A 12,012-nucleotide genomic window follows, 5' to 3' on the forward strand; every position below is an offset into this window, starting at 1 on the left:
TTTGAATGTAGGAAACACTGACTGCGCCATCTGGGCAGACTTCTCCAGAGTGACGTGTGGAAGGATAGCTAAAATATGACCACTTACACATGCTTTTTCTTTATTTTTAGTAAGTGGGGCTCCTCATGTTTCTTCAGCTAGTTTCATTCAAACTTTGGAGACAGGCTCTTCTCAGGGAAATTATTTAGATGGAAACTGAGTCACTTTGCTGTACACCTGACACTAACACAACGTTGTAAATCAACTATACTTCAATTTTTAAAAAGTGATAAAAAAAAAAAGAAGTGTGCAGAATCAGAGGAGACAAAAAAACAAATACTTGTATTTCTTCATTAACATTTGAAGAAGGTGAGAGAAAGGAAAGAAAGACAAGACAGTCTGCCTCCCAAATATATAAAATGAGATATAATTAGAGCTACATATTTTATATATACATCATTAGTTATTAATGTCTCCTTAATTGTTTAACTGACCATCATTGAACTTAAAGGGCTCAATATTATTCTTTCGGAATAGCATTAGTGATTTTATAGGGTAATTGGCATTTTTCACATTTCAATTCAATGAGTCCACTGAAGTAGATATAAACACCTTCATGTGATTTTTATCAGTTATGCCCAATTTTGTACACCATAAATTCTATATCGTCAAGCCATTCCCACAATGCCTTGACAAGATAGAGCTGTTTTTGAGTCACACTAAGTACTTTATAGAAGTTCTCAGTAGATGAACTCTGCATACTCACGCTCTGTTTGGTACAACAGATCTATCATGCAATGTTGGACAACAGTCCTCTGCTCCTCCGTGGAAAAAGAGTGAAATGTTTATCTCACTTAGAGAATATGATGATGATCAATGATTACAGTCAGATTCTTTGTGGATGGAGAAAAGTTCCAGAACTTAATGGTCAATGTTGTATTATTTTGAGAGTTTTAAAGGCCCGTAAATGACGGTTGTGGGATTATGGAATAGGCTTCTGCTTTGTCAGACCTACTTCCAGAGCTGGATGGAAGGAAGAGGGGAGACAGGCAGTGGTTTAATTTCTCACCATCTTTACTATGTTTTGGTTCATGGCAGAGCAAGTATAAAGTCAGAGGTGCATAAAGTCAACACAGATCTTTGTATATATGTGTATGGAGAGGGCTAGCTTGCTAAAGATGTCTAGTATCCAGAAGGGCCCAGGTGACTAATTTTTGAGTTCCATATTGAAATATACATAAGTTGCAGATCAGAGAAATCTATACTCGCATTGCAAAAGGCTTCTTAATGTCTCCATGATTTCTTGATTTTCTGTGAACTAGTTTTACAGTGTGAATATGTTAACATACGATATGAAAATACTTTACAGTCCCACCTGTCTTCACATTTGAATATTAGTAGCATTTACCTAATCCTGAATGATTGCCTATTCGAGTTTCTTCCATCTCTTCATTCATTCATTCACCCATTCACTTACAAAGCTCTTAGAAAGCATCTGTATTGACATTCTGGGGAATAGAAATGCAGTGGAAAATATTGTACCTTTCATTGAGAATTTATAATTCAAGTGAGATAGGCTTTACGTACATGAAGTTGCCAGAGGAAATCAATGAGAACACGTAAGATAATGCGCTTTTATCTTTTCTTTCCAGGAGGTAGGCCAGAGAAGGATGAAAAAGGAAATTGTATGTTTTACAGTCAGAACTCTCAACTGCACAACATAGAAATGACACAGGATCAAAGCAGCCCACGGAGTTGCACACGTAAAACTTTCTTTGTATTGCACGGGACCGGTTTAGAATGGCTTGCAGATTTGCAATAAGAATTCAAAGGAGAGATTGAGCATATGACATATTTAAATAGAAAGTTACCGGTTATACTTTTGGTTGACGGCTACTTAGAAAATATTAAGCACCTTCAACGTGCAAGGCGTTATGCAGGGCTCTGTGAGGGTTGCGCAGACGAATCAGGACATAAGAAATGAAGTGGTGAGTAGCATAGAGTCCAGAGAGATCACGCTCGTGCGCTTATGAGTGACTGTGGCCCTCTGAGTGACCGGCAAAGGATAGAGACCGATTGTATACGCTGAGATGTGCAGAAGGGCATTTGGGTTGGAAACCACATTGTGGTATCGAGATTGTGTGTTGGCTCAGTGAGAGTTACAGGATATGTACAGGAAAACTTGATTACTGTGGCTTAGTTATATAACGTAATAAAGTTCTAAATGTCAGTTGAGGCTACACTGCGGTGGGAGAGGAGTTAAAATCTCAGATATGGCAAATTCATTTCATCTCCACACCAACTCTAATTAACTACTACTAGTACTGTGTTCAGTAGAATTCTGAGACCACATCTAAGATTTAGGAAGAAATATGATGGTGATTATTAGCAATATCTGATATCTTATATTTGTCTAGTATTTGAAATCTCTCTTCTAGTCAATTAGGAGTCAAAGGAATTTGAAAAAGGGGGAACTGTCTATATTCAGGACAACAGTTCTTGAAGAACTCTCAAACTGTTGTTTTCCCTTTAAAGTCAGGACTCTGGAAACAATAAATTCACTTGATAAATAAGCTGGGATAATGCAAATTGATCTCTGAATTTCTTTCGTGGGATTTGATAAATGCATATTAAAGGCTCTGAAAAGCTCCTTGACAAGTTCCAAAGCAAGGAGCAAAACAAATAGGAATCCCTAACCATATGGAGCTTATATTCTAGTAATAGAGACAAACACAAATCAAGGTAAATAAATAAAATGTATAGTAAGTTAGATAATTAAAAGTGATATGGGAGAAAAGTAAATCAGTAAAAGAGGACTGTGTGTGGGCATGTGAGTTGGAAAGGATTCCGAAACTGTACATAGGGTAGCAAAAAGGCCTCACTGAGAAGGTGATATTTGAGAAAAGATACGAAGGAAGCAAGAAATTGAGTTAGTGGATACCTGGAGAAAGAACATTCCAGCAGAGGTATCAGCCAGTGCAAAGGCCCTGAGGTGAGAGTATGTCTGTCATAGTCACAACAGCAATGAACACATGGGGGGAGTTGTATGAGATGAGGTTAGAAAGAGAAAGAGAAGGTAATCATGTACTGCCTCGTAGCTCAGGATGTTGGCTTATACTTTTGGAGAATTGGAGAGCTATCAGAGGGTTCTGAATAAAGGAGCGCCACAAAGGAAGCCATAGCCTCTGAGAAGATTATTTGCAATGTGTATATAACACAACTTCCTAAAAAACTGCTAATTATCAATAAGAAAAAGACAACAACCAAATAGAAAATGGGGCAAAATGAGAATAGGACCGCTCTGGCTATGGCCTGGGGCAGGAGGGAAAGCGCAGAAGCCAGCAGCGGGGTTAGGGGACTATTGCAGTTGACTCCATGAGGGATGATGGTGGTGTGGACCAGAGTCGGACCAGCGGAAGTCTTCAGGAGCAGTCAGACGCTTGATACACTTTCGAAGTGGAGTTTACAGGATCTGCTGACTGTTTGGATGTGTGGTATAAAAGAATTTGAGGAATCAAGGATGACTCCGCTAGTTTTGGCCTGATCACTGAAACTTTCCTTTAATAATGATGTGCTGGACATCCTTCTTCCACAGCCCGCCTATCCCCACAGCTGAGACCAATAAATTACTATAAACAGGCTTAACCAACAGGGCCTCTTGGTCCAAAGAGCAAGAGGTTTCTGGAAAGAGGCAATACTGAGAGACCTGTAGGCAGAGCCTGCTGGCTCTGCATCTATAGCCTCTCTTGGTGCAGCTCTGACCTTGAATCCTGGCTTCAGATCGTCTCCTTTTGTTTTTGCTCCTTTTGCCTCTGAATGCCTACTTTGGCGGTCTAGAATAGGAGTGTCACTCTATTACTCAAGTTCTTAAAAGAAATGAGGTCCTGCTTTCGTGCTGCTTACCTGCTACCTGCTTCCAAAGCCCTTGCTGCCAACCACCTGCCAGTCTGCTTGCCCATCTATTTCCTATTGCCAGGTTCTTGACACCGAGATCTGCCTAGGAGCCAGGACATCTGCCTGTTGTCTACCGTTGGACCTCTCTGACGCTAGCAACTTGCCATCTTGGCCTGGACCTTTGCCTGTTCCCTGCTGTGACCATCCCCTAAAGCTCTGTGGCTTTTCCCATGTGTTCACGTCTTTCCAGCTCTTAAGATAATTCATTCAAGGATTCATTCATTCATATCTGCATTCATGCATTAAATTAACATTTACTGAGGGCTAACTCTGAGTCCTCTACCTGTTGGAGACCATAGGTAATAGGTGAATAATACGTAAGCTCTATTTCCTATGTCCTAGAGAATCTCCCAGAGTCTAGAAGGATGTGGCCTAATGAGGAAGACAGACACGTAAACCATATTTACAGTGAATTGTGATCATCGCCCTCCATCTACAATCATCTTTTAAAAACGGAGACATTTTGCTGCTATACAAAGAGCACGGTGCAGTGTTTTACGGCCGGGAATTGGAATTAATCTGATGGAGGCTAGAGTTTCAGCTCTCCCCTTCACTAGCTGGGTGACACTGGCAAGTTGATTTACCTCTGTAGCTTGAGTGTATTCATCTTTGAAATGGGAATAATAGCTAGACGTTTTATAGGATTGTTGCGAGGATTACATAAGACGTTCATGGAAAGTGCTTTATCATAGCTTCTGACACATACTAAAGCACAATCAATTTTATCACGCCTTCACTTTCTTCTCTTCCCCCTCCTACATCTCCTAGCAGACTAAGTGGCAGTGATAGGAACCAGGGAGAGAATCCTTGGCATGAGGGAGACATTCTCTGATCTCAGGGGCTTGGGTTAGATGTCTAGGACTCTCCGAGCGCCCTGTACTGATCTGAGTCATAATATTGTTTAGTCATTGCCTATTTATTTGGTCATCTCCCTCATGAGCCTTTCGTTTCTCGTGGGCAAGGACTTGGCTTCCTCAGCATCTTGCTCAGTGCCACATATGAAGAAGTACCGGTAAATATTTGTTGAATTAAAACAAAAGGATGGGGCTTCCTTGGTGGCGCAGTGGTTGAGAGTCCGCCTGCCGATGCAGGGGACGCGGGTTTGTGCCCTGGTCCGGGAAGAACCCACATGCCGCGGAGCGGCTGGGCCCGTGAGCCATGGCCGCTGAGCCTGTGCGTCCGGAGCCTGTGCTCCGCAACGGGAGAGGCCACAACAGTGAGAGACCCGCGTACCGCAAACAAAAAAAAGGATGACAAGGCTTCCCATTGGTGGTGCCAACTGCATTAAATTTGCAAGAAGGAATTTACCACATGAAAGAGGAATAAGACTGCTTCAAGCATTGAGAACGATGTGAGCAGAGCTCTGTGACAGGGCACCTCCGATGCATTCAGGGAATCTCAGGTGTGCTGGAATCTCTATCTATCTGTGCATGGCCTAAGCTTTTGAATTTTGAAAAGTGGGCAGAGCCAGATCCCAAAGGACCTTGTATATATAATGACTGAAACGTTTGGACTTTTTTATGGTATGCAGAGCATGGAAGGATATGAAGTGGGGCCCCTGAGGCTTTTCATGATCTTGTCCTTACTTCCCTTTTTCAGCCTTTTCTCCTTGACTGACAGTTTATGCTCCAGGAACACGAAAATGTTTGTTCCCTTCCCCACCCCTCACACATCACAGTGCTTCTGCTTCCTGCTTTGTTTCTTGGCTTATGTGGTTCTCACTTCCCCCTGTTCACCAGCACCCCCCCAGGGCCCCCAGGGCCCCCTCTCTGCAGGCTATTACTCATCCTGTAGCCCAGAAGTCACCCTTTCCAGAAAGTCTTCCCGAGTTCTGAGTTCCCTAACTCTCAGGCAGTCATCTGAGTTCACATTCAATGAGTGCCCACTGTTTGTCAAGCACCCTGGTGTTTACTTTATGTCTATAATTTGATGTAGCCCTCAAAACTCTATAAAATAGGTGCTATTATCTTTTATAGAATTTGAGAAAACTGATATACTTTTTGGGGGATTTAGTCTACATTTTCAGATGAGTAAAAAAAAAAAAGAATCCTAGATAAATTATCTAGGGTCAAAGAGTGGCTGAACTATAGCACTTGATGCAGGGTCTATAATCCCCACTGGCTTTGAGCTTGAACACTACACTTCACTATTTACTTTTTTTTTTTTTTTTTAAGCAGTATCAGTTTGGTAGAATACTAGGTTGACAGTTTTTTATTTGACCTTTCTGTGTCAAATCCCTTTTTACCATTCCTTGATGATATCTTGGGCAGATTCCATAATTACCTGGTCACTTTCCATTATTAAACTCACCCAGCCCAGTTTAAGTTTTTCTCTTTTTCAAAACCCTTTTTCTTCCCAGGCAGGACAGGCTCTTGGCACCAGAGACTTGGAATGGAGACTGGGCACAGTCTGCTCTGGCACTCCGTCCGCAACCTCCCCTATCAAGGAGCCACCGGCTTGGAAGGAGTCAGGGAGGAGAAGTGTAGAGAAAAGGGCACACATCTCTTTACTTAACTGGTCTTGGCTGCTGTGCTCTCCTTGTTGGTGTATGTGCTTTGGAGACAGACACGAATGGGCTGGCATTTTCATTTGGATGGCACAGGTCCAGATGCTGCTGTCTGTGAGCACATGTGGGTTCTTAGGAGGGCCGTGCAGGGACACCCACTGTACAGTTCCCTTATATCTCTTCCAGCACTTCCACAACCCCTCTCACACCAGGTCCTGCCACTGATGGTCTCCCCACAGACCCTTGTGGCTGGAATCTTCTCACTGAGTGGAAGTCCTCTTGGCTGGGATGCCAGCAAGTTGGCTCCCACATAGGTAAGTTTCACGATGTCCACACGATCATGAGAAATTCACGCAATATTGTTATCCCCAAGGGTAGAGAGAGCAGAAAGGTATCCTGTCACTCGTACTCTCTGTCATCCATCTAGTCATGGGGTTGATGAGCAAATCTACAACCTTAGCAGATGTCCAATCAGGGTACTAAGGTGGTGCTCCTCCTACAGCATCACCCTTAGTCTATGGCTTTGCCTTTAAAAATACTTTTATACATAAAATATATCATTCATAATAACATATATGCACAATTTAATTAACAATAATAAAAATGTAACTGCCATGCATTTACCATTTTGAGAATTAAAACATTTCCCAGTACCTCAGCTGTCCCTGAGTATGCTCTCTGATTCTGGATTTTGTGTTAATGCATTCTTATATATTAAAAGAAATTCCTAGCACCTGTATATTGTGTTCATTTTCTATTGCTGACATAGTAAATTACCACAAACTCGAGGCTTAAAAAATACGAATAGGGCTTCCCTGGTGGCGCAGTGGTTGAGAGTCCGCCTGCCGATGCAGGGGACGTGGGTTTGTGCCCCGGTCCGGGAAGATCCCACGTGCCGCGGAGCGGCTGGGCCCGTGAGCCATGGCCGATGTGCCTGTGCGTCCGGAGCCTGTGCTCCACAATGGGAGAGGTCACAACAGTGAGAGGCCCGCGTACAGCAAAAAAAAAAAAAAAAAACAAAAAAAACCGAATACATTATCTTACAATTCTGTAGGTTTCGGTTATGACATGGATTTCACTGACTCTAAAATCAAAGTTTTAATAGGACTGCATTTCTTTCTAGATGCTCTAGGGGAGAGTCCATTCTCTTGCCTAGTTTCTAGAGACCAGCTGTTACGAAACGCACGTCCATGGGCCCAGCGCACAGTGAGGCCAAAGAAACCAAAACGTTGGGGTTTGGAGCAGAGAAAGGTTTATTGCAGGCCCGTGCAAGGAGACAGTGGCTCATGCCTTAGAAACCCTGAACTCTCCGAAAGCTTTCAGCAAAGCTCTTTTGCAGGAAAGGTGAGGAAGGGGCGTGATTAGTTGTTGCAGACTTCTTGGTGTCAGATCCTTTGTTCTTGAGGTCAGGTCAAGGTCAAGTCATGATGTTCCTGTAAACCTCCACCAAAACAAATGTTATTCTCTGTTCTGACAAAAAGGGCAAGGTCCCAAGGCTCGCCCTCCAAGGTCCAGGTCCTGGCTAAGAAGAGGGGGTCCCTGCAAGGGCCGGTTACCCTGCCCGGGAGAGGTCATCCAGCACCCAGTCTGCATCCTCCCGCCAGTGCTGAGGCCCAGCTGAAGAGGCAGATCTCAGTTGCTGGCTCCCTCAGGGCCAGGTCCCCAGACTCTACCCAGCCGTCATCACTGAGGGAGCCAGGCGCCCAGGACCCCGCCGGCCCTAAGGCTTCTCGGGTAGCCCAAATGCAGGCTGGGTTGCACGGACTGAGACCCATGGAGACGGCCACTACCATCAGGTCACAGAGCTGGGGCTGGGGAAGAGGTTCGCTGCTGCTTCAAGGCCTGGGCCCGGCCCGTGGATTGCTGTGGCCAGGCCTCCGGAGCCCTGCAGGACACAGCCTCCCGCCTGTGCCCGGGGTCCCCCAGCTCGCCCGCCAACCCGAGGCCAGAGGGCCTGGAGGGCCCCGGGAGGAACCCCGATCCGCCTCTCACCACACTGTCTGCCCTGAGGACCCCTGCAAGGCTGACAGTTGGCAGAGAGGGACCTCCAACTGCTGCACTAGGGTCCCCGCCCCTATTACACCTCCACATTCCTTGGCTCGTCGTCTTCTTACATCTTCTTTTTTTTTTTTGTGGTACGCGGGCCTCTCACTGATGTGGACTCTCCCGCTGCGGAGCACAGGCTCCGGATGCGCAGGCTCAGCGGCCATGGCTCACGGGCCCAGCCGCTCCGCGGCACGTGGGATCCTCCCGGACCGGGACACGAACCCCTGTCCCCTGCATCGTCAGGCGGACCCTCAACCACCAGGGAAGCCCCTTCTTCCATCTTTAAAATTAGTAATGCTGCATCTCTCTGACCCTTCTTCCTTGGTCACACTTAGTCTCCCCCTAAGTGACTATGTCACTTAGTCTCCTTCTGACCACAGCTGGAAGAGACTCTCTGCCTTTAAATATCCATGTAATTGGATTGGACCCACCCGGATGATCGCCCCATTTCAAGGTCCTTAAGTTGACCACATCCTCCAAGTCTCTTTTACCAAGTAAGATATATATTAACAGTTTTGGAGGATTACATCCTTGGAGGACATCTTTGGAGGGGGCATTATTCTACTTACCACATATATGTACTGCTGAAAACATTTTGTATAGTTTTGCCTGTTTTCACACTTTATACAGACAGAATTAAACAGTGTGTATTCTTTTGTGACTTGCTTTTTTCACGTAATATTAGATTTTGAGTTTATCCATGTTGACGCATGAGATGTAGATTTATTTTCATTACTGTATAGTATTCTATTGTAAGAATATACTATGCCATAATACAATGAATATAATATACCATTTATGTATCTGTTCTGCTGCTAATAGACGTTTTAGTATAGTCATCCCTCAGTATCTATGGGGCTGTGGATTTCAGGATGCCCATAGATAGCAACATCCAGGGATGCTCAAGTTCCTTGTAGATAGGCATACCTCTTTTTATTGTGCTTCAATGTATTGCACTTCACAGATGTTGCATTTTTTTACAAGTAAAGGTTTGTGGCAGCATTGCATCAAGCAGGTCTATCGGTGTCATTTTTCCAACAGTATTTGCTCACTTCATGTCTCTGTGTCACATTTTGGTAATTCTTGCAATATACCAAATATTTTCATTATTACTATACTTGTCATGGTGATCTGTGATCAGTGATCTTTGGTGTTACTGTTGTAATTGTTTTGGGACACCACAAACTGTGCCCATAGAACCTGACAAACTTAGTAAGTGTTGTGTGTATTCTGACTGACCCACTGACCAGCCATCCCCTTCTCTCTCCCTCTCCTCAGGCCTCCCTATTCCCTGTGACAGAACAGTATTTAAATTAGGCCAACTAATAACCCTATCATGGCCTCTAAATGTTTAAGTGAAAGGAAGAGTCACATGCCTCTCACTTTAAATCAAAAGCTAGAAATAAGTTTAGCGAGGAAAGCATTTTTAATGCTGAGATAGGCTGAAAGCTAGTCCTCCTGGGCCAAAAAGCCAAGATGTGAATCCAAAGGAAAAGTTCTTGGAGGAAATTAAAAGTGCTACTCCAGTGAACACGCGAATGATAAAAAAGTGAAACAGCCTTACTGCTGATATGGAGAAAGTTTCAGTGGTCTGGATAGAAGATTAAACCAGACACCACATTCCCTTAAGCCAAAGCCAAATCCAGAGCCAGTCCCTAACTCTCTTCAATTCTCTGAAGGCCGAGAGAGGAGAGGAAGCTGCAGAAGAAAAGTGTGAAGCTAGCAGAGGTGATTCATGAGATTTAAGGAAAGATGCCATCTCCATAACATCAAAGTGCAAGGAGAAGCAGCAAGTGCTGATGGAGAAGCTGCAGCAAGTTATCCAGAAGATCTAGCTCAGATAATCAATGAAGGAGGCTACACTAAATTAGAGATTTTCAATGTGGATGAAATGGCCTTCTATTGGAAGATGCCACCTAGGACTTTCATAGCTAGACGCAAGAAATCAATGCCTGGCTTCAAAGCTTTAAAGGACAGGCTGACTCTCTTGTTAGGGACTAATGCAGCTGGTGACTTTAAATTAAGCCAGTGCCCATTTACCATTCCAAAAATCCTTGGGCCCTTAAAAATTATGCTAACTCTACTCTGCTTGTGCTCTAGAAACGGAATAACAAAGCCTGGATGACAACACATCTGTTTACAACATGATTTACTGAATATTTTTATCCCACTGATGAGAACTACTGCTCAGAAAAATAGATCACTTTCAAAATATTACTGCTCACTGACAAAGCACCTGGTCACCCAAGAGTTTTGATGGAGATGTACAATGAGATCAATGTTGTTTTCATGTCTGCTAACACAATATCCATTCTGCAGCCCATGGGTCAGAGTAATTTCCACTTTCAAGTCTTATTATTTAAGAAACACTTTTTGTAACCCTATAGCTGCCATAGGATGGTGATTCCTCTGATAGATGTGGGCAAAGTAAATTGAAAACTTCTGGAAAGAATTCACCATTCTAGATACCATTAAGAACATTTGTGATTCATTGAAAGGGGTCAAAATATCAACATTAATAGTAGTTTGGAAGAAGATGAGTCAACCCTCCTGGGTGACTTTGGAGGGTTCAGGACTTCAGTGGAGGAGATAACTGTGGATGTGGTGGAAATAGCAAAGAACTAGAATTAGAAGTGGAGCCTAAAGATGTGACTGAATTGATGCAATTTCATGGTGAAAGTTTAATGGACATGGAGTTTCTTCTTATGGATGATTAAAGTGGTTTATTGAGATGGAAACTACTCCTGGTGAAGATGCTGTGAAGATCGTTGAAATGGCATCACAGACTTTAGAAGATGACATAAACTTAATTGATAAAGTAGTGACAGGGTTAGAGGGTTGACTCCAATTTTGAAAGAAGTTCTGAAAGAAGTAAAAAGCTATCAAACGGCATTGAGTGCTACAGAAAATTGTTCCAAATAGAAAGAATCAATTGATGTGGCAGACTTCATAACTGTCTTATTTTAAGAAATTTCCACAGCCACCCAAACTTCAACAACCACAACCCTGATCAGTCAACAACATCGAGGTAAGACCCTCCACCAGCAAAAAGTTTACAACTTGCTGAAGGCTCAAATGATGGTTAAAAATTTTTAACAATGAAGTATTTTTAAAGTATTACATTATTTTTTAGACATACAATGTAAATATAACTTTTATGTGCACTGGGAAGCCAAAAAATTCATGTGACTCGGTTTATTTCTGTATTTACTTTATCATGGTAATCTAGAACCAAACACACAATATCTCCAAGTTATGCCTGTAAAATTTGCACTCACAGAGTCAATCAACTGTAGAGGCGTAACTGGATAAACAGGGCCAGCTGTATTTTTAAGTTGGGGGCTTTTAAAAACATTGCTGATATGAATATTCTTATAAATATTCCCTGATTTGTGTGAGCACATATTTCCCAAACATTATATTATGCAATGTTTTTCTAGCAATTGTAATTTAAATTTCTATTTCCCCTTGGAAAAAAGAATTTATAGGTGAAAAAGACTTTTTGTTTACTAGTATTGTTATCAATT

At 42.9% G+C, this 12,012-nt stretch overlaps 1 pseudogene; it reads left to right on the forward strand.

Annotated features, from left to right (window-relative positions):
* The first annotated feature begins 9,821 nt into the window (after positions 1-9,821).
* On the forward strand, positions 9,822-11,556 carry LOC112401574 (tigger transposable element-derived protein 1-like; annotated as a pseudogene).
* Positions 11,557-12,012: the final 456 nt, after the last annotated feature.

Source organism: Neophocaena asiaeorientalis, unplaced genomic scaffold (genome assembly GCF_003031525.2).
Source record: "Neophocaena asiaeorientalis asiaeorientalis breed wild unplaced genomic scaffold, Neophocaena_asiaeorientalis_V1.1 scaffold123, whole genome shotgun sequence".
In the NCBI taxonomy this organism is placed as follows: domain Eukaryota; kingdom Metazoa; phylum Chordata; class Mammalia; order Artiodactyla; family Phocoenidae; genus Neophocaena; species Neophocaena asiaeorientalis.